This window comes from Vulpes vulpes, chromosome 16 (genome assembly GCF_048418805.1).
Source record: "Vulpes vulpes isolate BD-2025 chromosome 16, VulVul3, whole genome shotgun sequence".
In the NCBI taxonomy this organism is placed as follows: domain Eukaryota; kingdom Metazoa; phylum Chordata; class Mammalia; order Carnivora; family Canidae; genus Vulpes; species Vulpes vulpes.
The window spans coordinates 21172999-21197531 of NC_132795.1; the positions used below are offsets into that span (position 1 = coordinate 21172999).

The following is a 24533-nucleotide window of genomic DNA, read 5'->3' on the forward strand; positions in this document are numbered from 1 at the left end:
TCTCAGACCACGCACCCTGGTCTGGCACAGTTCAGAAAATATCACCACCAGATCACGGAGTCCCATCAGCTGCATATTTAACTTACACATGAACTTCAACATTCCCTGAAATTGGGACTCCTCGATTTCCTTTTATTCCCCCCCCCCCCAACTGTTATCTGTCTCTTTTTTATTCTTTTGGTAATCTCTTCCAGAGTTAACTACTTCCGTTTGTAGGTGATGAAATGTGTAAGAAATTCACTTCAAATGTTAGCCCAGCTCTGAGCCTGGTCTGTCCCTTTACTTGAACTCAGAATTAAGGTTTTGGTTCTTGTTTTTTATGTTCTAAGTCCCAGAAGTAGAAGTTCTCTGCAGGCAGTCTTACGCTTTCTAGCAGTAGTCTACAACCAGGCTCCAGCTTCTTCAGGACACTACTACACAGGGTGGATTTAAAAATGTGTTAAACTAAGAGGAATTCTCTCAAATGAGTTTATATGCCTTTTATTTTAGGCAATCTACATGACATGTTTTTTTCTCAGTGCGTCTGCTCCAAATAGAGCAAGGTCAAAGTAAATGAAGACCTCAAGATGACATCAGTTCCATTTGTCTAAGTCCTGGAGTTGCGTGGATGAAGAGCAGCAGCCAGTTAGGACAACAGGTGATATATTTAAAGTAATAGCCAAGTTCGTTAACATTTTTTCCATTTCTAAACCATTCTTAAAGAAAATCATATATGAGGTCACACCATCCTCACGGTAGTCCCAGAGTACAACTGTGCCATCTGGACTCATGTTTTCACCAATAAAGAACGGGTAGGTTTTGAAATTAGCAAGGATGTGCTTAATTTGTCCTGCAGCCCCTGTCATAAAGGGCTTTACTCTTTCTGGCCTCTGTCTTCAAGTTTGCCTTTGACTGATTTCATGTAATTTTTGACGAACTTCTTGTAGGCTTCCTTTGTGAAGCTGGCTTCCTGCAAGTGATGGCTCAGACAACACCTACACCTCTGGGCCTGCAGCAGAGGCATTTCCACCAATGAGCGAGTCATCAATGTTACCCTCTGTCCTACTGACCATCTTCCCTTCCACCTCCAGCCACAGCCTGTCTGGGATCTCCCAGATCTGGTGGATGTCAGAGAACATCTCATCATGGCTGATGAGGTCCCGTAGATGATCATGATGATGGCTGGAGAGAGACGACAGTGGCGCTAGCTTAGCAGGAGCCAGGAGCTCTAAGCAAGTAGCCAGAGGGGCACTCAGGGTGGAGAATGGACAGAAAAGCCATTTTTAAAATTTTTAAATTTTATTTATTTGAGGGAGAGAGAGAGAGAGAGAAGGCATTTGAGGTGGGCAGGGGTGGGAAGGACAGTGGGAGAGGGAGAGAGAGAGAATCTCCAGTAGACTCCCCGCTGAGGGCAGAGCCCCACTCGGGGCTCCATCTCATGACCCTGAGATCATGACCTGAGCCAAAATTAAGAGTTGGCCTCTTAACTAACTGAGCCACCCAGGGGCCCCTGGATTCCCTTTAATTCTCACAGCAACAAACAGGCTTGTTCTAGAGGCTTGTATAAGATTAGTCTAATCCCTCCAGGCAAGCAAGTCCTTTTTAGAGTTCTCCACTACTCCCAGGCAAGGATTTGACACGTGTGCCAAAGGAGAATGATTTCAATACCTGGACATCTCCATAGCAACCTAACCTTTGTTTTTTATTTTAGTCAAGTTGTTCTCAAACTTCAATCTGCATAAACGTAGGCATACATAATATGTATGAAGCCTTATGTTCTCTGTGTTATGGACAATTTAAGGGATTTTTCAATGTTTTAAAAAAATTGTTTTTCAAAAGTAGAAAACACATCCAAATGACTTAAAAAGGAAAAAAATAAAAATGTATTTGATGAAGAATCTGGCTCCTCTCCCTGTCTCACTGTCTAGTTTCTACCTATTCCTATCAAAGCTGATGGCCATTGTTAGGTTGTGTGTCCTTCTAGAATTCCTACATGCAAATATAAGCAAAATGAATATTTTTATGACCCTCCTTTGTACATTCTCCTGTACTTCTCTTTCACTTATCAGTATAACTTGGAGACCTTTCTATATCTGCATATAGAGAATGTCTTCATTCCTTTTTAAAATATATACAGCCAAATAAAATTCCATTGTGTGGATGGGCATGAATTATTTCTAATATTTTACTATTGCAAATGATGCCGCAATAAATAACTGAAAACATATTATTTTGAATGTGTTCAAGCTGTGGGATACGTTTCCACAGTGGGTTGCTGGGTCAAGGTGCACAAGCATTTGGAATTTTAATACACGTTGCTAAATTTCCTTTCATAGGATTGTTCCACACTACATTTCTGTCAGCAACGTAAGAGGCTACCTGTTTTTCCCCACAGCTTGCAACTGAACTTGTTGTCAAATTTTTATATTTTTGCCAGTCTGATAGGTTAAAAGTGGCATTTGTTTCATTGTAGCTTTTAATTTGAATTTCTCCTATTAATAATACCTAACCTCTCTTCATATGTAAAAGGTCATTTATATATATTTTCTTCCTGTGATCTGACTGCTTGCGTCCTTTATCCACTTTTTTATTGGCTTTTCCTTCATGATTTCTGGGAGATCTTTAAATGCTTATGCAATTAGCTTGTCTGTGTTGTGGTTTGCAAAACATTTTTCCAATTGGTGCTTGTCTTTGAACTTTGTTATATTTTTCCTTATGCAGAACGATGTTATTGAATGCAACTGAATTACTAATCTTTTCTTTTATGGAATTTAGAGTCTGAGTCATAGTAATCATATAAAGGAATTCTTCCGTGATTTCTTCTTTTACTCTTTGGATTTCATTTCTGACATTTAAATGTTAATCTTTTTTATCTTGGTTTATCTTGGTGTAGTGGTGCAGTGTGTTACAGTTAATTTTCAGTCTTGATTTTCACTTGGAAGCTGGCCCAAGGTGACATGTGACTCTACTGTACTCATTTGTGCACAAATCTTCAGTTTCTGCCCTTAAGTAAAGCATCTAGTAGGCTACCAACCCTGGCCAACATAATGCAAATAATCCTGATGACTACTATGTCCCTCTTCACTGACTGTATCAGGAATGCACAAAGGGAATCAGTGCAGCTTTACCTTAGAACCTGGCAAAAAGTGCAGAAAAGCCCAGGAAAAAAAAAGGTGTGTGGGGGGGACAGTTCACACATTCCAATGATGAGTAAGCTGGCTCTACGTGGAGCAAGAGAAAACTTAAAGGAGGTAAAGACTAGGGTGGGTGAAATACGGGGCAGGAGCTAAGAAAAACAAAGTTCACATTTAAAGATGTTAAAGGGCAAGGATTTGAACTTTCTAAGGTTTGAATGTCAAATCTGGAGTTTGGGGCTTTCTGTAACAGTTTCCCTTTAGGACAAGCAGATGCATTTCAGGAATACTTAAGGGCAGTAGGCACATTTATGGATCTTTTGTGGGCCGAGAGGACACATTTCCAGGTAGCAGTAAGAGAAAGAAAGGCAGACTGAAACTTTTAGGAGAAAGTATGTTTCTGGTCTGTGTTCTATCTCTGCAGCAGCTGGGAAAGCCACACAAGATAAAGGGGTTTCACAAGTACTGTGGTAACAATATGCTTTGGAATTTTCCGTAAAGAATCATCATTGCTGAATGACCAGAGACTGACTGAATGCCCTTGATCACACTCCACATCGTGGTGTACAATCTTCGCTTTGTTTGTGAATCAACCAAGCATATGAATCAGCTTCCTTAATACAGACAACCTGATCCCATAAATCACCTGCAGAAAAAAAACAGACCAAGTAACATGCCAGAAGGGGACAAAAACACATGCTAGCGAGGTCCCCTCGGCCAAGAACAACATGCCCTGATGTGACATGTGTGGGGTTACTTGCAGGATAGAGCCTGGGGCTGGGTTTGAATATTGGCTCTGCTGCCCTATGTGGTCGCAGACAATTTACTACAACTCTCTGAGGCTCAGTGTCATCATCTTAAAATGGAGACATCTGTGTCACCTTAACAGGGTTCTTAGCTGCCTTAAATTTGTTCTGAAATGGGCTGAGATTACAATAAGTAATCTAAGGTTGTTAGGACTCCATGTGTATAAAGGCACCCGGAAAACAGACCGGGAAGAGCAGGAAGAGCAAACAGGGAAGAGCAGTTGCCACTATTACTAATGGGCTGTGCAAATCTCCGACACCATCACCATCCTACCTCGTCCTGTGTGTACAGTCTTTCTTCTTTGCTGCCACTGTCCCTGGGAACATGCTGAGCCATTACCTTGTGGACCACGCCAGGCAATGCCAAGGCCAGAGACATCGATGGGACCAAGAAGGAAACAGAATCCCAATGGTGCCAAGTGTTACATGGGATGGTGTGGCCGTCTTCCGTTTGAATAGAAGCCCGATGACCCACCAGGACTCCTAGGAGCGCCACCAGGCAAGTCCATAATGGGAGGTGGAAACCACTGGTTTCCATCGGATGCATCGGATGACAGGAAAAGGCATCCTCAGGAGAATGTTATTTTCACCTTCCGCTGGGGGTGTATCCTTTAGTTTCCTAAACCAAGGCTCAGCTGGTGCCACTTTTAGGAACTCAGGCTCCTAAGAAGATGGACATTCAGAAAAACAGTAGGGAGAATTAAAGCTCTTTAAGATCTCACAACCTAAAGGACTGGTTTTCACCCTTTACATTCTCAGATAATAACAGTTGGCTCTTCAGATACCAGCTTTCTACCCTGGCAGGGATTTGCTTTTTTTATCCACTCCCAAACCCACAGTTTTCTTTCTTCTTTTAAAATTTTCTTTTATCAAGTTAACTGTTGGGGTTGCTTTTTTGCAAAATACTTCAGTGTACTGAATGGAGTAGATTGCTGATAGATAACTATGCCTTTAAGTGCCTCATAGGTATTACTGGCCTTCCAACTCTGTCCTTATTTATTTGTGATTTTAGCATGTGGCCTGGTGCTGGTTACCACAGCCAGGAAAAGTTCTCCTGCCAAGGCAGGCATGTCATTACAAAATACGGCCTTTCATGTGCCATGTTAACACCTGAATGATGCATGACGAGGCATCCAACTGGGTCTTGGGAATGCTGCTGGCAATCTACACACTTTGCTTAAAAAACAAAGCAGATTGGAAGGGCGCGTGGGGGGCTCAGTTGGTTAAAAGATGACTCTTGATTTCAGCTCAGGTTATGATCTCAAGGTTGTTGAGATCAAGCCCTGAGTAGGGCTCATCGCTGGGTGTGGAGCCTGCTTAAAATCTTCTCTCTCCCTTTCCCTCTGCCCCTCCCCCCCTCCACTCTCTCCTCTCACTATCTCAAAATAAATAAATAAAAGTAAATTTTTAAAAAAAGCAAATAGGGGCACCTAGGTGACTCAGTCAGTTAAGCATCCCACTCTTGATCTTGGCTCAGGTCTTGATCTCAAGTTCAAGCTCAGCATTGGGCTCCATGCTGGGTGTGGAGCCTACCTTAAAAAAAAGAAAAAAAAAAAAAGGAAATTGACCCAGTAGGAGTGTTTATGAGATAGAAACATCTGCTAAGAAATGCAAAGCGGGACTTTTCAAGTGAGTTTATTTAGTTTAAACTGATTTTTCTTCTTCTTCATTGTCAATCTGTGTGAAGCTAAAGAGGGTAGGTGTGAGGAAGAGGGGGCTGGGAAGGGACTGGACCATGAGTGAAGGCTGATTTTGTGACAGCCGGCATACAGGAAACTTCTCTTTTCGGAGAAAACATGTTTTATAAAATAGATGTTAGTGACAGACCACTTGAGGCTGGTGGGAAGTCCATGTGCTCTTGTTTTTTTTTTTTTTTTTTAAGGTTTTTAAAATTTATTTATTAATGAGAGACAGAGAGAGAGAGAGAGAGAGAGAGAGAGGCAGAGACACAGAGGGAGAAGCAGGCTCCATGCAGGGAGCCCAATGTGGGGCTCGATCCCCGGTCTCCAGGATCACGCCCTGGGCCGAAGGTGGGGCTAAACGCGCTAAATGGCTGAGCCACCGGGCTGTCCCCCAAGTGCTTTTGTTAATGTCAACTTGAAACTCTGGGAACTATGCAGCCAGCCTGGTTGATGGGTCTCCTCAGGTAGGGAGGCAGTGCTGAGCAAATGAAGGGCAGATGGAAACTGGGAGATGACATAGGAAAAGATGTTAGGGTTCGAAGCCCACAGCCGAAAAAGAATTCTTGAGACATCATTGGTGCAAAAAGGTGGTTTTGTTAAAGCACAGGAGCAGGACCCCCAGGCAGGAAGAGCTGCACTGGCCTCATGAGGAGTGGAGATTATATGCTTTCAAGTCAGGAGGGGGTTAGTGAGAGCCTAAGTCTCTAAGGAATTTTGGAAGCAAGATTTCCAGGATCTTGGGGGGCTAGCTATTGCTGGGAAAAAGTCATTTATTACCATCTAATAAAACCTTAGTCACAAGATCCTTCAGATGTGTATCAGTGGGTCTATGCTTGAGGGATGATCGCCAACATGTATCTTGGCGGGGGGTGGGGGGGTGGTTAGTGATAAAGGAAATTTCTAAAGGAATTTTTATATGTTAAAGTAGACTTACAGCATCCTGAGAGTTGGGTTAAGATTGCCTCTTGCCCTTAGCCAACTGTCAACATCAGGCAGTTGAGTCCCTAAAGGAGCATCACTCTGCCTGACTTGTCAATGGGCTGTAGGTAGTAAGGAAAATAATCTTTCTTCTGCTCTGTTTCCCACATCATTAGACATGACTTCTAGTCTCAGTTCTGTCATAGATAATTTTGGGCAATGGTTTTTGTTTGTTTCAAGCTCTTTGGGGTTCAGTTTTTGAATCAACAAAATGCAGGTGTAAGATTAGATCCAGGCTTTTCAGCTAAAAAAAAAAAATCTATTTTGAATTCATAAAGAGAAGAAAATTTTCTATTGGCCTGGGCCTCTGAATTTGGAAGTGAGGATAAAGTCCCATTCAGGTATATTGGACAACATATAAAAGAAGATCCTAAAGGAGTGTCCTTAAATTTTGTGATTCCACATAACTAGAAAATGATACACTACAAAAAATCAACTGCACACACACACACAAAGGGCAGTAATGGAGGAATTGAGGAACAGAAAACATGTAAGACACACAGAAAGTAAATGGCAGAAGTAACTCCTTCATCAGCAATCACAGCTCTCCTATGAAAGGCAGACACGAATACTCCTGTCCCTTGCAGATGTCTTCCAGTGATCCTGCGGATGGGTGCCAGGCAGTCTGCCAAATAATGGGTTCGTTTCTGCCATCTGGTAAACCTGAATGGATCCACGACAAACCCAGCTACAGCAAGTCAGCTGATGTCAGTGGGAGACTCAGACAGGCTCTTTGATCTGGGGAACAAATCTGACCACTGCTCTATCCTCTCCCCCCTGTTCCTGGGTGGGCAGCAGTGGGTTAGCCTGGGGTTCTGAGGGTCATGTGCATGAGACTGTCACACGCGCACACTCACAGTCCTGCTTCCAGCCACATGGTCAGCTGTGATAGCCTTTCCCCTACGTTGCCCTCGGGCTTCCAGCTGACCTTTGTTGTATTCATGTCCTTCAAACCTATCTTTAGTGATCATTTTTATAAGATTTCATTGGCATCAAAACATCACAGAGCTATAAATGGCCAATAAAACATCTGGAAAAGGCATAACTGCATCAATAAAGTAATGCTAATCAAAATAAGATATCATTTTTCTCTAAATTCTTAAAGTTAAAAAAAAAATCTTAAAGTTTAGAAGTACATAATAGCCAGTGGTGGTCAGGGTGTGATGAAGTGAGTGTAATCATACCCAGTTGCTGAGAGTAAATTAATCTTTCTAAAGGCCACAAGTTGCCTAAAAAGTGGACAGAAACTCCACTTCCAAGAATCAATTGGAAATGCGTATGAAGATTTATGTACTACAACATTAGCTAAAATATTATCTATTCCCAATAATGGGGTATTGGTTAAATAAATTATAGCACATTAATTTGAATAAAGAAAAACCACTACAAAATTTCAGTTTTGAAAAATATTTAGTGACATGGAGAAGTTTTTATGATATAAGTATTAAGTGAAAGAAGAAACATAATTATATACACCATCTCATCCTCACTTTGTAAAAATAAGTATTTTATTTATTCATATATTTATATGCACCCTAAAAACTCTTAAGAATGGAAGGAAATTTATTAAAATAATAATAGCATATTAAGGAAAACAATCCAGATTTAAATTTTCTCCTTGGAAAAAAAACCATATGACTATATATCCTTTCTATGTCACAGAGAAACAGTCCAGCGGACCCGCTCAATGATTATCTGATTCTCTGTTGGGATGTTCCTCTAAGTTATTATTTACTCGAGTAGAAACTAGACGCTGTGAATATACAAGATAACATTGGATTTTTTTTTCCCCAGTAGCAAATCAAATCAGTTCTGCTCTCAGAGGTGACAGTTGTATTTTCAATAAGGTGTCAACTAGTTTTGCACCTAAACTAACAAATTTTGTGTTACTGTTCTTTCAGCATCTGTACCCTCAGCCTCTCAGATTCACTCTCATTCAGTTTATCATCTCTAATGAATTAAGAGAAGTCTTTGACATGTGCTTACTTTAGATTCATAGGAGAATCAAGTTTTTAATATTTTAAAAGTAATTTGACAATGGCTGTCCATGGGTGGTTTCAGGAGATTTAGATTTTCTCATTTACACTGTTTTTATATATGTTAATCTCTTAAAGGACACACTTTACTTTTACATTAAGAAAGTGCAAATATATATGTGTGTACGTGTACACACGCATTCTATATTGACTTCTCAGTCCGTACTTTCCCTGGCCCTATACCCAAGGAAAGATCTACCTCCCCAGGACTTCTGTAAGTAGCTTTGCAGCTGGCAGGTGAGCTCTGACTCCAGGGGACATATAAGAAAAGGTGTTCCCTGAGAACTAACCTGTATTGCTGGAGAAGCACATGCTAAAGTTGATGAAATCCATTTCCATAGTGAGCTGAGCTTTAATGGGAGCAGAAGACGAGTGCCTGAGTAAGCTCTGGCCCTTTCCTCATGGAAACAGGGGTCTGAGTCCCCAGTGAGGGACTGAGAAGCACAGGAAGGTCTCAAATGCGAGGCCCAGGGGAGGGCGGGGAGGACCCCTGGGGGAAAGGGGTTGAGGCCTGGGAGAGAGCCCGGATGCAGCCACTGGAGGGGGAGCCTACCCTGACACCCCCTTCCCTGCCCACCCCTGCACCAGGAGGGGGGTAGGGAGGGGCACTGGTTCAGCCTAGTCTTTTGTTCTCCCATTCGGATTTTCTCTTTCATCTTCCCCTCCCAGCTCCTCCTCCTTTCCAACCCAGAAGCCACGTAGCCAAGAAGGATTTATGGTTTGCTTAGAAATGCAAATGAACTTGACGGGATGAGCACTGGGTGTTATTCTTTCTGTATGTTGGCAAATTGAATACCAATAAAAAATAAATTTATTATTAAAAGAATAAAAAAAGAAATGCAAATGAGAATTTATGGCCTACTTTCATTGTTCTACTTGGCTTGACTTATTGACTGTTGGAAAGGACTCAGCAGAGAATCCAGATTTGAGTGCCAGTGATTTAAATGCCAGCTTCCTCTTTATATATGTATATTTTTTTATTGGAGTTCGATTTGCCAACATACAGTATAACACCCAGTGCTCATCCCGTAAGTGCCCCCCTCAGTGCCCATCACCCAGTCACCACCCCCCCTCCCCGTCCACCTCCTCTTCCACTATCCCTGGTTCGTTTCCCAGAGTTAGGAGTCTCTCATGTTCTGTCATCCTCACTGATATTTCCCACTCATTTTCTCTCCTTTCCCCTTTATTCCCTTCCACTATTTTTTATATCCCCCATATGAGTGAGACCATTTAATGTTTGTCCTTCTCTGACGGGCTTACTTCACTCAGCATCATACCCTCCAGTTCCATCCACATGGAAGCACATGGTGGGTATTTGTTGTTTCTAGTAGCTGAGGAATATTCCATGAATATAATGCCAGCTTCCTGAAAAGACAGCTGCAGCTCTTGGTAATAACCTAGGGACAGAGGTGCTGTGGTCCGTGGGCTCTGGTGGGTGGGACAGCAAGATTCCAGCCATGCAGGTTGTGCATATTTAATTACAATGACTTGGAGAGAAGGCCCCAGAGATAGCACCTCGCCGCCCACCGCTAGCAGATGGCAGGAACTCCTCCCAAATCTGCCTTCTTGCTACACTTTGTCACCTCTGAGACCACTCAGAGAAAAAGCCACGTTCCTAAACTGGAAACAGAGAATTTGTGCCGCCAGAAGTGGTCTCTGTTGCCCCCTGTTGGTGGGCTCCTGCCAACCTTAAACATTTTATTAAAAAAATTTAAGAATATGCTACTTAATTTCAGTGTTTTTATCATACAAAAGTTTGGGTCCTGGTCCCGCCGCCCTTTCACCATGAACTTCATTGAAATAAATTAAATTAATTTTAAATTAGATTTAAAATTTAGATTTAAATTTAATTTTAAATTAAATTTCTTTGTATTTCAGTCCCTCATCTGTACAATTACATAATTATTCTCTTTCAATGACGTAATTTGTGATTTCAACGATCCTAGGTTTGCAGAGTGTTTGAAGAAAATAGTGCAATCTCTTGAGGTTCTTTAATGAAGCAGATTAATATTTAAGCTGTTATTATTGCTTGCACCTAGGCATGTATAAAGTATTTGCTGAAAATTCTATTTTTATTGTGATAAATTTAATTCAAGTTAAAAATAATTAAACAGGTAAAAATGGACATCCTAAACTTCATAATCTTGTACCTTTTTAGAGACAGGAATGAAAACAGAAATTAGGACTTGTCCTGGCTTAAGGCTTGCATTTGTTGCTCCATTAAGAAAATGATAATTTGGGGCAGCTCTCAGCCCAGGGCATGATGCTGGAGACCCTGGATCGAGTCCCGCATCAGGTTCCCTGCATGGAGCCTGCATGCAGGCTCTCCCTCTGCCTGTGTCTCTGCCTCTCTCTTTCTCTGTCTCTCATGAATAAATAAAATCTTTTTTTAAAAAAGAAAGAAAATGATAATTTAAAAGAATTTGCTGGTGTTCCTTCCGTTGGGTGGGGGCAGGAGGGAAAGCATTTCATTTAAAGGAACCATATACTATTGAAGTGATTTGTGCTTTATTAAATCCAGTAGTATTCTTATTATAAAAGTGCATGCTAAAGTTAAAATGGAATTGAAAAATAGCCGCACCTAATATATCATGACTCTCCCCTGATGTGGCCGTATCCAGATGTGTCCGGGGACCCTGCCTTGGGAAAACAGTCTTCTGCCTAACAGAGCAGAATTTCCAGCTTATGGGGGTGCTCTGCCCAAGTTACAAGGTGTGATCTACCAGTCACAATGGTCTGGAGCAGTGGGTAAATGCGACACTAAGGCCAGATGGGAGTGTTGTGGGAAGAGCCTCAGGGTGAGTTCAAAGAGCTGAAGCACCTCGAGAGGGACAGAGGTGAGCATGGGTATATTACTCAGGCGAGCAGTGACATCACCAAATGAAGTACAAATGACAATAGTAACATTAGGACCTGAAAGATGGCCAGAAAGTCATGTGATTATTTTCAACCCAAACCCTGAAATATAGACATGCCAATAAATGGTATTCCCTTTGAAGTCGTCTCCTTAAGAGAGATCACACATTTATTTCAGTAGTGCTGGCCTCCTCAGGACCGTGGCTCTTGATAGCATGAGAGATGTCTTGTAATCCTCACGAAACTTCTTTTGGGGATTTCACTATGGCCAAAAAAGTTTTTCCGTAAAAGGTTCCAAAAATGTAAACTTAAAAACCAACAAAAAAGTAAATGTTCTCTTAGAACCTGAACATGTAAGTCCAGGACAGAAAGTCAAAAAGATATCGAAATAAATCTGCCCTTAAAATAAAACTCTACGCTCCATTATATCATAGTCTTTCTACATAACACTAATCATAAACGTATTTCAACTGCAAATGTTTTATCTCCTGATAATGAATAGAGAAGAAGGACAAGTTGGGGTGCTTCACTGGTACTTCCCGATTATGTATGGGGTTTCATTTCTACCCACCATCCTCATAACGCGTGTGCTTTCAGTTCTGTCCACAGCCAGAGAAAAGCAAGTTCTGTACCATAAATGAGGGTTCATATTATCCCACAGTTCTGTGTTCAATGTATTTATAATACTGACATCAGCACTTAAAAGGGGATTTGGCAGTTCCCCTTTTAAACCACATCGAAGATGCAGTTACCTATACCCCAAATGGGTTGGAGTCACAAGTTCAAAGTCTGCTGGTAACATGGCTTCCCAAGGACCAAAAGAAAGATGGATCAGCAAGCTTGGGGCTTTTACTGTGAATGCTGAATTAAGTAGAGAATGCATTTCTTTTCACTCTGAATAATTAGAATAAAAAATGCCAGTAGAAGAGAAGTCCTTGCAAGTCCTAAAAAGGTTTTACAGGAATCATGAATTCCTTTATTTATTTATACAACAGAAGCAATGAAGACAAATAGTGAAAGTCATTTCAATGCTACCCACTTCTAATTTTTGAGTGGGAGAGATTCAAATTTATAATTAAAAAAAAAAGGTTTTATTTATTTATTCATCAGAGACACAGAGAGAGAGAGGCAGAGAGAGAAGCAGGTTCCATGCAGGGAGCCTGATGCGGGACTTGATCCCAGGACTCCAGGATCACGCCCTGGGCCCTGAGCTCAAGGCAGACGCTCAACTGCTGAGCCACCCGGGTATCCCCAAATTTATAATTTTATGTTTGAAGAATTCACTCTGAAATGATGCATGTGTAACTTGCATAAATAGATAAAATATGGTTAAGCAGAGTAAGTTGGCAGTGAGTGGGTGGGGATAGGTGGGTAGTGAGGCAGGGGGTGCTATAGAGTGAATAGCACTCCCCAATTTATGTGTTGAAATACTATCTCCCAAAGATGACGGTATTAGGAAGTGGGCTTTTGGAGGTAATGAGGCCATAAGGACGGGGCCCTTATGAACAGGATAAGTAATTTCTGAAAGAGGTGGCTATCCAGAGAAAGCCCTAGTCCCTTCCACCATGTGAGGACACAGTGAGAGGGCACCGGCCATGAACCAGGAGGAGGGCCTTCCCCAGAATGTGACATACCAGTACCATGATCTTGCACTTCCAGCCTCTAGAACTGTGAGAAATAAATTTCTGTTGTTGATAAGCTCCAGCCTCTGGTGTTTTGTTATAACGACCTGAACTTACTGAGATAAGGTAGGGGTGGAGAAGCAGGGAGGGGGTGAGGTGTTGGGTAGGGGAGGAGGATGTGACTGGTCCAGGGGACCAGACAGCAGCCCTGGGGCAGTGACATCCCCAGGACAGACAGGAAAGATTTCTATCCTCCCACCCCGGCACTGGCACATCCTTCCCAAGGCTGTGGGAAAGATGCAGGTGGCGCAGAGCGGGCGGGTCACGGTGGGGGCACAGTCCGGGCCTTCCATCCGGGGAAGCTGCGCCCTGGGAAGGCCGTGGATGGATTCACTCTGAACAGCGAATTGCAGATACAAGGGCTGAGATTACCCTCCCGCGTTAAGGCCCCTTGCAGGGAGAACCCCAGTGGCTAGACTGCCGACGTCACCGTCACCAGGTGCAGGAGGCCCCAGCAGAACACAGGGCTCTGCTCTCACACAAGGACTTAGACACAACACAACAATTCTTTCATACAGAGAGACCTGGAGTTAACGAGGATTAACTCGCTGGGTGTTCGAGTTTAGTTATCTGACTGTGTTTTATGTTATAGTTGCTACTTCACAGTTATTGTTAGAGATCGGAGTCGTTACAACCTAGAATTACCCTATAAGGTCGAGTGAGTCCTGTTGAACTCCTTTGCACTTGTTTACCAGGCCAGTTACTCTCAATGAAACTATTAGTTGTCTTTATGAGGCAACAGGTTGAAGAGCCCCATTGGGAGTCATTAAACATAGACCTTTCTGGACAGGATAGATCCCTACAGAAAACCACAGACCAGATTGGGTCATTGGTGGGGGGACCAGTGAGGCAGGACCTACCCCAGCCAGAACCTGGTCATTTAAGTGACTTATGCCACAAAGATCTGAAATTAAGGAATTCATCTGGCTCAGCCATGTGAAAAACACAGACGGGCATAGCAGGAAATAGCAAAAATATTAAATGAGAGGATACCCTCACTTAGGTACCACACCCGGGTAGTGGATAAAGAGAACGCACTGCCATGTTCCTGATCTAGGTCCTCAGATGACTCATGTTTGTGCCTTGGAGACTGGGAGCTATGAAGGCTTCCCCCACAATGCCCTGCACCTGGCCAGGCTCGGGCCAGCAGCTGGGGGGCAGCCCGAAAGGGAGCTACGTTCGTTAATTCTGTAAGCCTGGAAAAGCATAAGGCCAGTACGGAAGGAAGGCTTTGGTAGGCATATAATGCCTCCCCTTTCTCTTTCATAAATGTTCCATATTTCTGACCATTAAAGTAACACATATGTGTAGTAGAGCATCTTGTAAATACAGAAAATAGGAAAAAGAGTAGAAAGCACTTAGAATCCCTAAAATACTAAGGCAAACATTGGAACTGTTCCTTGCTCCTGGGAAGAAGACAGTGCCCCCTCCCCAGTGAGGTCAGTCTCCTGCCTTCTTCTCTCCCTTTCCAGCAACAGTGATCTTTTCTGTCTCTGGCCCTTGGCACATGCTGCGTCCACCCTCTTTACTAGGTTGTTCCCACTTACCCTTTGGCCACCATTAGGAGAAGTCTTCCCTAAGCACCCCCACCTCGTTTATTTGGGTGATTATTTGATGCCCATCTTCACTGTCAGACTGTGGGCTTTCATGAGGGCAGGGTCCATGCCTTCCCCCCTACACCCTGGCTTTCTTTACCAAACCGTTGCATCCCCAGCACCTACCACCGTACTTGTTTCCTTGTTTAACTTCACTAAACCCTCCCCACTTTTAAGGTTGGATTTGAATTCCACAGCTCTTTTACCATGCCTTCATTGATTCTCTCCTTTCTCTCATTTCCTACTAAATTTGTATGATTAGCCCTTCATCATCTGTAATTGGATCATGATCCTAAGTGACACTATAAGTAACTGCAGACCTGCCTGCTTGCCTTCCTCCTTCCTTTCATTCACTAAACAAATATTTCTGTGTACCTGCTGTGTGTGAGGCACTGTTCTAGGGGCTGAGAGCGCGATGTCTCTTCTATCATGAAGTCAACATTCCGGTAGGGGAAGACAATCATAACCAGATCAACGAATAAATAAGTTATGCAGTTTCAGGTGTCACAAGTGTTTTAAAGAACCGAAGCGGAGTAATAGGGTAGGTATGAGAACAGGGGCCTGTAAATACTTCCTAGTAATTAGATTAATGGTGGCTACAAAATGTCATCATGCCAGAAGTCAGTGCTTAGGGAAAAATCTAAGTTAATGAATCTCTACCTCATAAATTACTTTTCTCCACCTTTCCATTACAACCTATATCAGAGTCACGAGTTTAAAAGAAGGAAACTTCTTTATAATTCTTAATTGTTTTTGTTCCTAAGAACATAATGTCATAACGTGCAATGCACAAATGTTCTAGATGGTTTTATTGACATATGTTAATCCACTCAGCAGAGGGAGCTCATGCTTTAATTTTGGGGCATTGAACAGAAAGCAAGGCTCTTGTAAAAAGAACCTGAAATAAATTTTGCAGCTCTCATTTAAAATAAGGTTTCCTTTTAGTACTTGGAGCAAAGATTGTATGATTAAGGATAATTTAATTTTCATTTGTATAAATAGATGGGACTGAGGAGTTCATTTTGGGGCAGATTTTTTTCCAATAAAGTTCAGTTTTGCTTACCAACTAGGCTGAGAACAAGTATCCCAGTGCAGAAGCCTAAGGATTCATCCAGAAAAACGATAACTGTTCATATGTCCACATTTCAATGGCCTTTTTAATTGCACTGTGAGAGGGGCGCCTGGGTGGCTCAGTGGTTGAGCGGCTGCCTCTGGCTCAGGGCGTGATCCCGGGGTCCTGGGATGAAGTCCCGCATCGAGCTCCTTGCAGGGAGCCTGCTTCTCCCTCTGCTTTTGTCTCTGCCTCTCTCTGTGCCTCTCATGAATAAACAAAAATAAAATCTTAAAAAAAAATTGTACTGTGAACTCAGGGCATAAACTTATTTGACTTGTTTTAACATGACTATGATCTGACATTGAACACTTGCCCTTTGAGATTATGAAATAGATATTTATTTAGACTTCAAAGGATGTTTACTATACATGATCCGAGTTCAAAGGCAAAGTAAATATTGAGAAAATAAATTCATCTCTCATATTAAAAGCCAGAACCATGAAGAGATTCTGTAGTATTGAAGTCATAGGTGAATCAGTAACACTAACAGATGGGTGTGTGTGTGTGTGTGTGTGTGTGTGTGTGTAAACTACAATTTTCAGTGATCCAAAAGACTGTAATAATTACAGAAAATGGCATATTAGGTACAGATTTCCTTAGCATCACCCATGCTCTTACTGCACATACCTATTTTAGTACATTTCTATAAGATAGAAAGCAAAAATTTTTTTAAAACTTTATTTTCTTCTCATTGTCTAAGTCAAATGGATTTGCTAATAGAAAATACAGAAGTAGGGGATCCCTGGGTGGCACAGCGGTTTGGCGCCTGCCTTTGGCCCAGGGCACGATCCTGGAGACCCGGGATCAAGTCCCATGTCGGGCTCCCGGTGCATGGAGCCTGCTTCTCCCTCTGCCTGTGTCTCTGCCTCTCTCTCTCTCTGTGTGGCTATCATAAATAAATAAAAATTAAAAAAAAAAAAAAAAAGAAAATACAGAAGTATTAATAAGGGGATAAGTACACAAAGTATTTATTTTACTTAGTGCTTATAACTTTATATCTAGCTTTACAGTTAGTGTATACAGCATTTGAAATAGTTTTTTTTGTCTTTTCCTTCCTTAGAAATCCCCAAATACTCCTTAATTAAAATTAAAAATTGCTATAACTGGGTTAATGCAAAGACAGTACAATTTGGAAAGCATCCCTTAGATTGTGGGGAGAGAATCCTCTGATGATAAAGGAAAATACAAAGGTCAAGTACCACACTTAATATATCACTCTATAGTTATCTTTAAAATATCTATCTTTCCCATAATACTAGTAGTTCCTACGGAAGAAATCATATCTTTCTCAGTAGGCTTGATTTATTGGCATATAGCCCGGTGCCTGGCACAGGGTAAATGCTTAGCAACTATGACATTAATAAACAAATGAGTGTTTAAAAATGATTTTTTTTCCACCTGTACTCTGCACAGAGTAATACTGATCTAGAGAATTGTGTCCTAAGTTGTGAAAAAAAAAAATACATGCTTCTCCTTGTTGGATACCTTTGGGACAGGCACTTAAATTGGTTCTGCTGAGTAGGAGGAGGGACACTGAAGAAACACCTGGTGACCAGGAGGCCTGCGAAGATGCTGTGGGCAATGTGACAGACAGCGTGGTAGCTGATCGCATCTGCTGCTGGAGGGAAAACCAGGGTAAGGACTCCTGAATAACGGAGGTGGTTAGAGACAGCTGACAGAGTTTCTAGATAAATCAACAGACATTTGTGGAGCTCCAGCTATGAGCAGAAAATGGATTCTCAAGAGAGGATGTGCAATCTTTACTAGAATTTCCTGAATTTAGAAGATCCTCTTTTCAAAAGATCAGACATGGTTCAGCATTACAGGACCAGATATGGTTTCCTCCGTCTGCATGATCCTGTGATTTGGTTGATGTCAGAGAGCCTTAGCTTTCTTTAGCAGGACCAACTGCAAGATAAGGACTTTGTGATAATCAACAGAATGTACCTTCTTTTACGTTAGTCACTGTAAGGAATCCCAAAATCCTTGCAAGAGAGATAATAATTGGATGGAAAACTTTAAATTTCGCATCAGGCCCTAAAAAGGTAGAATTATTATGAGTGGAAAAGAAGCCAACTAGATTTTGTGTTGTAAATGACACTATAACCTAGAAGTGATTAATACAGGTTTAATAAGCAAAGTGATATAAAATTATGACAAATAAGCCTTTCTTTCCTCCCCAAACTTCCCCATATTTGAGTGGAATTTGACCTAAGGAGTAAACCCATCTGTAGGTTTCTTCACTCCAGAACCTGAGAGAAACATCTGTTTAACTATTTACTGATACTTTGAAGAATAGAAATTGTAACCTCAGAAAAAATCCAATTGCATTCTTGAGTAGGAACGAGAGGCCAATTGCTCCTGAAGAGCCAGAGATATTAGTTATCTAACAAGCTGGCTATTAGTTGGGCAAAATGGTAGGTTTGGCTCATCAGGTATGTATTATACTTTGTGACCAGATGCTACAACTCACATCTTCTTTCACTAAATTTGGTTTTCAACATAGGAAGTAGGAACTATGGCTTCTTTGTTGCCCACCAAGAAAGGTGTTCCCCATCACACGAAGAGCTTTGGGGGTACCTCATTGGTATTTCTATAGTGATCTGGGCAGTCTTCTCCCCATGGACAGTCAGAAATTTCTTTTTGAGATCTTCTGCCCTCCATTACAATAGGTAAGTGCAGACTTTTATTTTTTTTTAATTTATTTATTTATTCATGAGTGAGAGAAAGAGAGAGAGAGAGAGGCAGAGACACAGGCAGAGGGAGAAGCAGGCTCCATGCAGGGAGCCTGATGTGGGACTCGATCCCAGGACTCCAGGATCACGCCCTGGGCCAAAGGCAGGGCTAAACCGCTGAGCCACCCGGGTTGCCCTAAGGGCAGATTTAATGCTGATCTCAAAGACAGACACAGACTTCATTATAGCTCACAAACCAAACAAGAATGAACAGAACCTACCATGGATAACAAAAGGAAGACAGATACTTATAGAATAGTAGCCTAATCAATGCATAATTAAATTCATTGCTTTGCATATTTTTCCATCTCTTGTAGCTTAAAAAGAACTAAATGAATTTTAATTAAATCTTAACTTATAAACAGAATCTTATGTGCCAGAGATGAGATTTCTAATGTCAAATTCTCAACCGAAGAAATAATTGTTGGCTAAGTTACAGATGATGATGGAACATTAACAATGAACTGTATGTGCACTGGAGTGTGTATGCTGTTTTATCAGGCAAGCTTGAAGAATGGAAAAGCCCAGCATGCCAGTAAACAGAGACCGGGTTCTAAGTCCAGCCTGGTTGCTAACTAGCCGGGTGAATTTAGGAAAACCCCAGAATCTCTCTAGGCCTGGCTTTGCTTTATTTACACAATCTGACTAGAAGCTCTTTTGGCTTCCAAAGTCTGTTTGTTGAACAGCAGAAGTACGGCAAAAGCATAGAATGTTAGACTTTTTAAAGCCAATGAGGAAAGTTTCTGGTTTCCAATGCAAAATTGAGGGGTTTCACAGCTATAGTTGAAAATTGAGACCTTCTTCAATTAGCACAAGTAGTAAATGGACAGAATTTCTTTAAGGTTTTCCTCCCAACCATTTCTCTAAAGCCATGGTACCACAAGTGATAGCTGATAGTAAGATGGAATAAACAATTAGAAAATAACTATTTATGAGGATAATTTGCAAATAGTTGACCATGTTTAATTGCATGACTTTTTTCTTTTCTTCCCCTCTCTCTTCTTTTCTTTTTAATGGGCTTCTGTGCTCACTGGTTTGATCCAGCACAGGGATCATATAATACATATTTTCTAGGTCTAAAACTTCCTATTCCACCCAGTCTAACTAAATTTGCCACTATTTTATGGTGCTCAGCAAAGAATATGGTATTCAATGAAAAGCCCCTGACTTCCCATTGCTCCTTTACACGAGTGTTAGAACCACTGGTCTAGTTTTATAGAAGAAAGTAATAGTGAGGCCCAAAGATGGGAAGTGACCTGGTCAAGGTGACACAGATGGTTAATGTGACCAGAATCATGAACCCAAGGGCATCAGGCTCCCTGCCCAGTCTTTGAAATTGAAATGGTTCCATGCATCTGGAAGAAGCATGGCTTAAACCATTTCTGCTGGTTAATAATTAATAAGGGAATCATTTCTCAAGGGAACTGAATTGTTTAATTTTTAAAAAATTAAATTTGATAATATCCTTACAAAAATATTTTACATAAAACTATTTTGTTCATTGTGGGAGCCATCAATAAGGCAGATCTTTTGGTGAGATTTCCATGTTTTCATAAGTCATTTCACACCCAATAATTTCAACGAAAATCATGGTACAAGCTGTTTAACTGACTAAAGGGATGGAAATGGGAATAATAATTAAAGGTGGACTGGCTAAATGAGTTCTTTATCATGAGGATTCTATAATTGTTGCCTTCAATTATGTGTTCTGTTGGAAAGGATGACAGAGATGGAAGTCCTTGGGAATGTATTAAAAGCTCTGGTTAATGAAATAATTCATATGCTCCTCTCAATAGGTCAGGGCAGTGGTTCTTAGAGTCCAAGGATCCCTGAGAGTCCCTGAAACCCTTTCAGGGGTCTCAAGGTCAAAACTATTTTGTAATCAAAATGTTCTCATTCTCTCATGAGTGTACAGTGGCGCTTCCCAAAGGTTGGACCTTGTGTGGTATCATGACTGGCTGAATATAAACACAGATATGTAAATCCAACTGTCTTCTTTTAAGCCAGCATTAAAGAGATATGCAAAAATTGTGAAACAAAGCCACTCTTCTCAATGATTTTTTTTTTGGGAAAAATATAGTTGTTCTTCATGAATAGCATGTTATATATGCTAATGCGCAATGAATTTCAAATAAATAGATGTTTAAAATATCTCCCAGTTAAAAAAAATAAAATAAAATATCTCCCAGTTTTAATTACAAATACTACAAATGTCAATAGATATAACCCACAAAAACAAAAGCTCTTTGGGGTCTTCAATAATTTTTAAAGGTATAGGTGGCCATGATCAAAAACTTGAGAGTCACTGTGCCCAGCAATGGTGAAACAAAGGTGAGCACCACCCTTCCCTCCCAGAGCTCACTCGAGCTCACAACCTTGTGAGTAAATAGGCAATTGGGCAGAAAATACCCTATGGGAAAAGGTAGAGTTCTAGGGGGCACAATGGGCCTCCCCCACAACACACTCCTTTCTGCTTTTGTGACAGTTGATGGCGCCACCTCTGCCACTGTTTTCTGGTCTCATCCTATTTGATCTCTCAACAGTACTTGTTGCGTTTGACCACTCTCTCCTCAAAACATCTTTTTCTAGTGCCTCTGGAATTCCTGCCTTCTAATTTGTATGCCCTCTTTGGCCTCTCCTTCTCCCTCTTGAGTCCACTCATCCTTGCAGCTATTCATTAGCTGTTGGAAACCCCTAAGGACTTAGATCCAGGGCCTCTCCTCCGCCATGTACCATTCCCCTGGCTTTGAGCCCAAATGGCCAAATGGAAATGTAAACAATCCCAACCTCTCCTCCAAGTTTCCAACTTCCTACTTGGCATTTCTCTTTGGACTTTCTAAAAAGGATGTGAAAATACAAATTCTGATCTGTCCCCTCAAAGGAGCTTCTGCTCCATATCCCTAACTTAGCATCTCATTGTGCAGACCGAAAGCCTAGGAATCACTCCTGACCCTTTCCGCTCCTCTCTTACCCACTTATATCCAACCCATCCACCAATATCCCTCTTGATTTTCCTTCTTAACCATATCTCCCAATTGTCCTCTCTCTCCATTTTCACCACCAGCACCCTGATCTGAGATACCGCTGTCCCTCTCCTGGGCTGTGGTGATACCCACTTGTCACCCTACATTTACTTATAATCCAATTTTCTCCATACAACAGCCAGAGTGATCTTTCAAAACTGTAAATATCCTTTATCAAAATCCTGTGAGGGCTCTCCATTATATGTACAAAAACTTCATAGTCTTTAGGCCTGTATTATAGACCTGTCAGGGTCAGGCCTCCTCTTCCCTTCCCAGCTTTAACCTATAGGGTAGGGGTGAGGTTAGAGTGGACCTTCCAACATGCCATGCCCTAGTCATTTGGAATTTCTAGTTTTCCCTGAAAGTTACAAGTTCTTCAAAGCCACAAGCCAACCTGCGTGATTTTTACTTTACCTAGTGTTATTCTGTATGTTGGCAAATTGAACACCAATAAAAAATAAATTTATTATTAAAAAAATAGAATTCCCTTTCTATGTCCCATTCATTCTACCTTCCCACCTCCTGATGGCTTATATTTACAATTCAAGCTTTAGCTCAAGTTTGGCTCATTGGAGAAGTCTCTCTCTTCTCTTCCTATCCCACCTCTTGCTCTCTGCTCACTCCCGACTCTGATTCTTAGGTCATATGAACCTTCTACATGCTCTATTGTGAATTGTTACTGGCACATCTGTCTGACTCCATTTGACTGTGAGCTCCTGAGGGACAGGGAATGTGTCATTTCTGTATCCCAGATGCCTAGCTCAGTGTTGACATGTGGGAGGTTCTCAACAGAAGTTTGTGAAACAATTACATGTAGGTCCATGGAAGCCTGGAGGAACAAGTAAAAAAAAATACAAGAGGGGCACTTGGCTGGCTCAGTTGGTAGAGCATGTGACTCTTGATCTTGGGGTCATGAGTTTGAGCCCCATGTTTACGTGTAGATTACTTAAAAATAAAATCTTAAAAAAAATAAAAAGAGGTAGTTAGATGCTTTAAAAACTCTGCCAAACTCTCAGATCCCTCTCAGAGAGATCTGGAGGTGGAAACTACCCTCATCTGCCGATGGTTTGTACCCTGGATTTTTCTGGGATTTTTAATAAAGATGCTTGTGTACGAGAATGGACTGTGACTTTCCTGCTTTGATCACAGAGGGAGAATTTTACTAGGTGAGAGGGCAGGGACAAGGAGGGTCCACCCAGTGATAGGTCCTGGGAGAAAAAAATGCCTTTCACACATTCCTGACTGTGATAGTAGTGCAAAGGTGACCATGGGGACAAACTGATACTAAGCCAATGAACATTTTGAGTAAGTACAATTTGTTATGACAGATATTAAATCCCTTTTTTATCCTGGCTTTATTTTTAATGGATGAAAACCAAAGAAACAAATAATAAGGATGAGTGTGTTTTGCCTTGAAGATGTTTCACATTTTCCTTTTGACATTCAGGTTAAGATACCTGAGTAAAAAATGCTGGAAAGTATCAACTGAGGATGAGCTGATGGGACTGTTTATTCCCTCACTGTTGGCATAAAAAGAGAAATAAATCAGGAGAAAAAGAACATACCATTAGTTCAGGTGGAAATATATGTTCCTGGGTTGGGTCCAAAGGCTGAAATCCTTTTTCATACAATTCGGTACAAGTCTTCAGAAAAACTAATGTTTTAGTTTTTTAGTAAAAACAAGTCAAAGGTTGATAAGCATCATGGGCGTTGAATCTGTTCTATTTGGAAGGCCCCAGAATGGGGAGAGGGGAGATGAGGTGGTGCAAGACAAGACCGGCTCCTCAGTTCTACCCTGGTTGGAGGAGAAGGTGGGTGGGAGGCGGGGACAGAGAAAACAGGAAGCTGCTAAATACCTGCTCCTGCCCAGCTCTGGGTCCCACTGGAGAAAGATGAACTGCAATTAGGGGTAGCAGAAGCTAAGTGTCAAAAGAGTGGTACAAACAGCAGGCTCACCAGGCAGTCAGAGAGCAAGCAGGGGCTTCCTGGAAGAAAGGCAAGGGGGGAATTCAGATGGGAGGCTGGGAGGCTGCCTACAAGGTGTCAAGAAGAAATCAAGTAGGTGGCCTTGACCAGAGAGGAGGGACCAGGAGATGGTGTGTGAGGCAGGTCAGACCAGGCTACAGAAAGTTTTAAAAGGCAAGCTTCAGATTTGTGATGATATTTGGGGCCAGTGGGAGCCACTCGGCATTTCTGAGCCATTGTTTCAGGAAGATTAATTTGACCATGATATGCCGTGGTTCTCAATACAAGACTTGCAGACTGCTTGTATTTGACCAGGGGAACCTCATAAAAATTCAGAGCTTCTCGTGGGCCATACCGCAAAAGGTTCTAATCCAGTGAAACACAAGTGATCACATTTCTAAAAAAGCTTCCTAAGGAATTCTTTCTGTCATAAGTGGGGTCATATGGGGAGGTGCTGGGAGGAAGGTGACCAGGTATGGAATTTGTTGCAATAATCTCAGTGCAAATGAAGACAGTCTGGACCAGTGCAGTGGGAGTGCAGAGGAAAGGTGATAGGTAAGCTCAAGAATCAGTGCCTGTGAAAATCATCATGCCTTGGTTTTGGGGGAGGAAAAACAAAAACAGGTGGTAACCATTCAGGCCGGAAAGCAGAGCTCAGTGGCACGGGAAATGGCTTTGCTGGCTGGGGCAGCGCGGACCACAGCTCTGCTGGCTGGGAGGGCACCACCAGGAAGGTCACGTTCCAACAGGAACTAAACCTGATTAGCTGACATGCTGCAGGGAGGCGATGCAGGGAGAATTACAGCTGAAGATGAGCAAGGCTAGGTTAAGCACTTTATTCGATTTCCTGGAACATTATTTTTTAGGCATATAAACTGCCATCCTGGAGTTCATTCTTATTTATATTTCTACTGATGTCGGGAGCATCAAATGTGGCTTCCAGGATCC

The 24533-nt window shown here is 41.8% G+C and overlaps 1 pseudogene; it reads right to left on the minus strand.

Annotated features, from left to right (window-relative positions):
- Positions 1-572: 572 nt before the first annotated feature.
- On the minus strand, positions 573-1136 carry LOC112922802 (translationally-controlled tumor protein-like; annotated as a pseudogene).
- Between the last annotated feature and the right edge of the window lie 23397 nt (positions 1137-24533).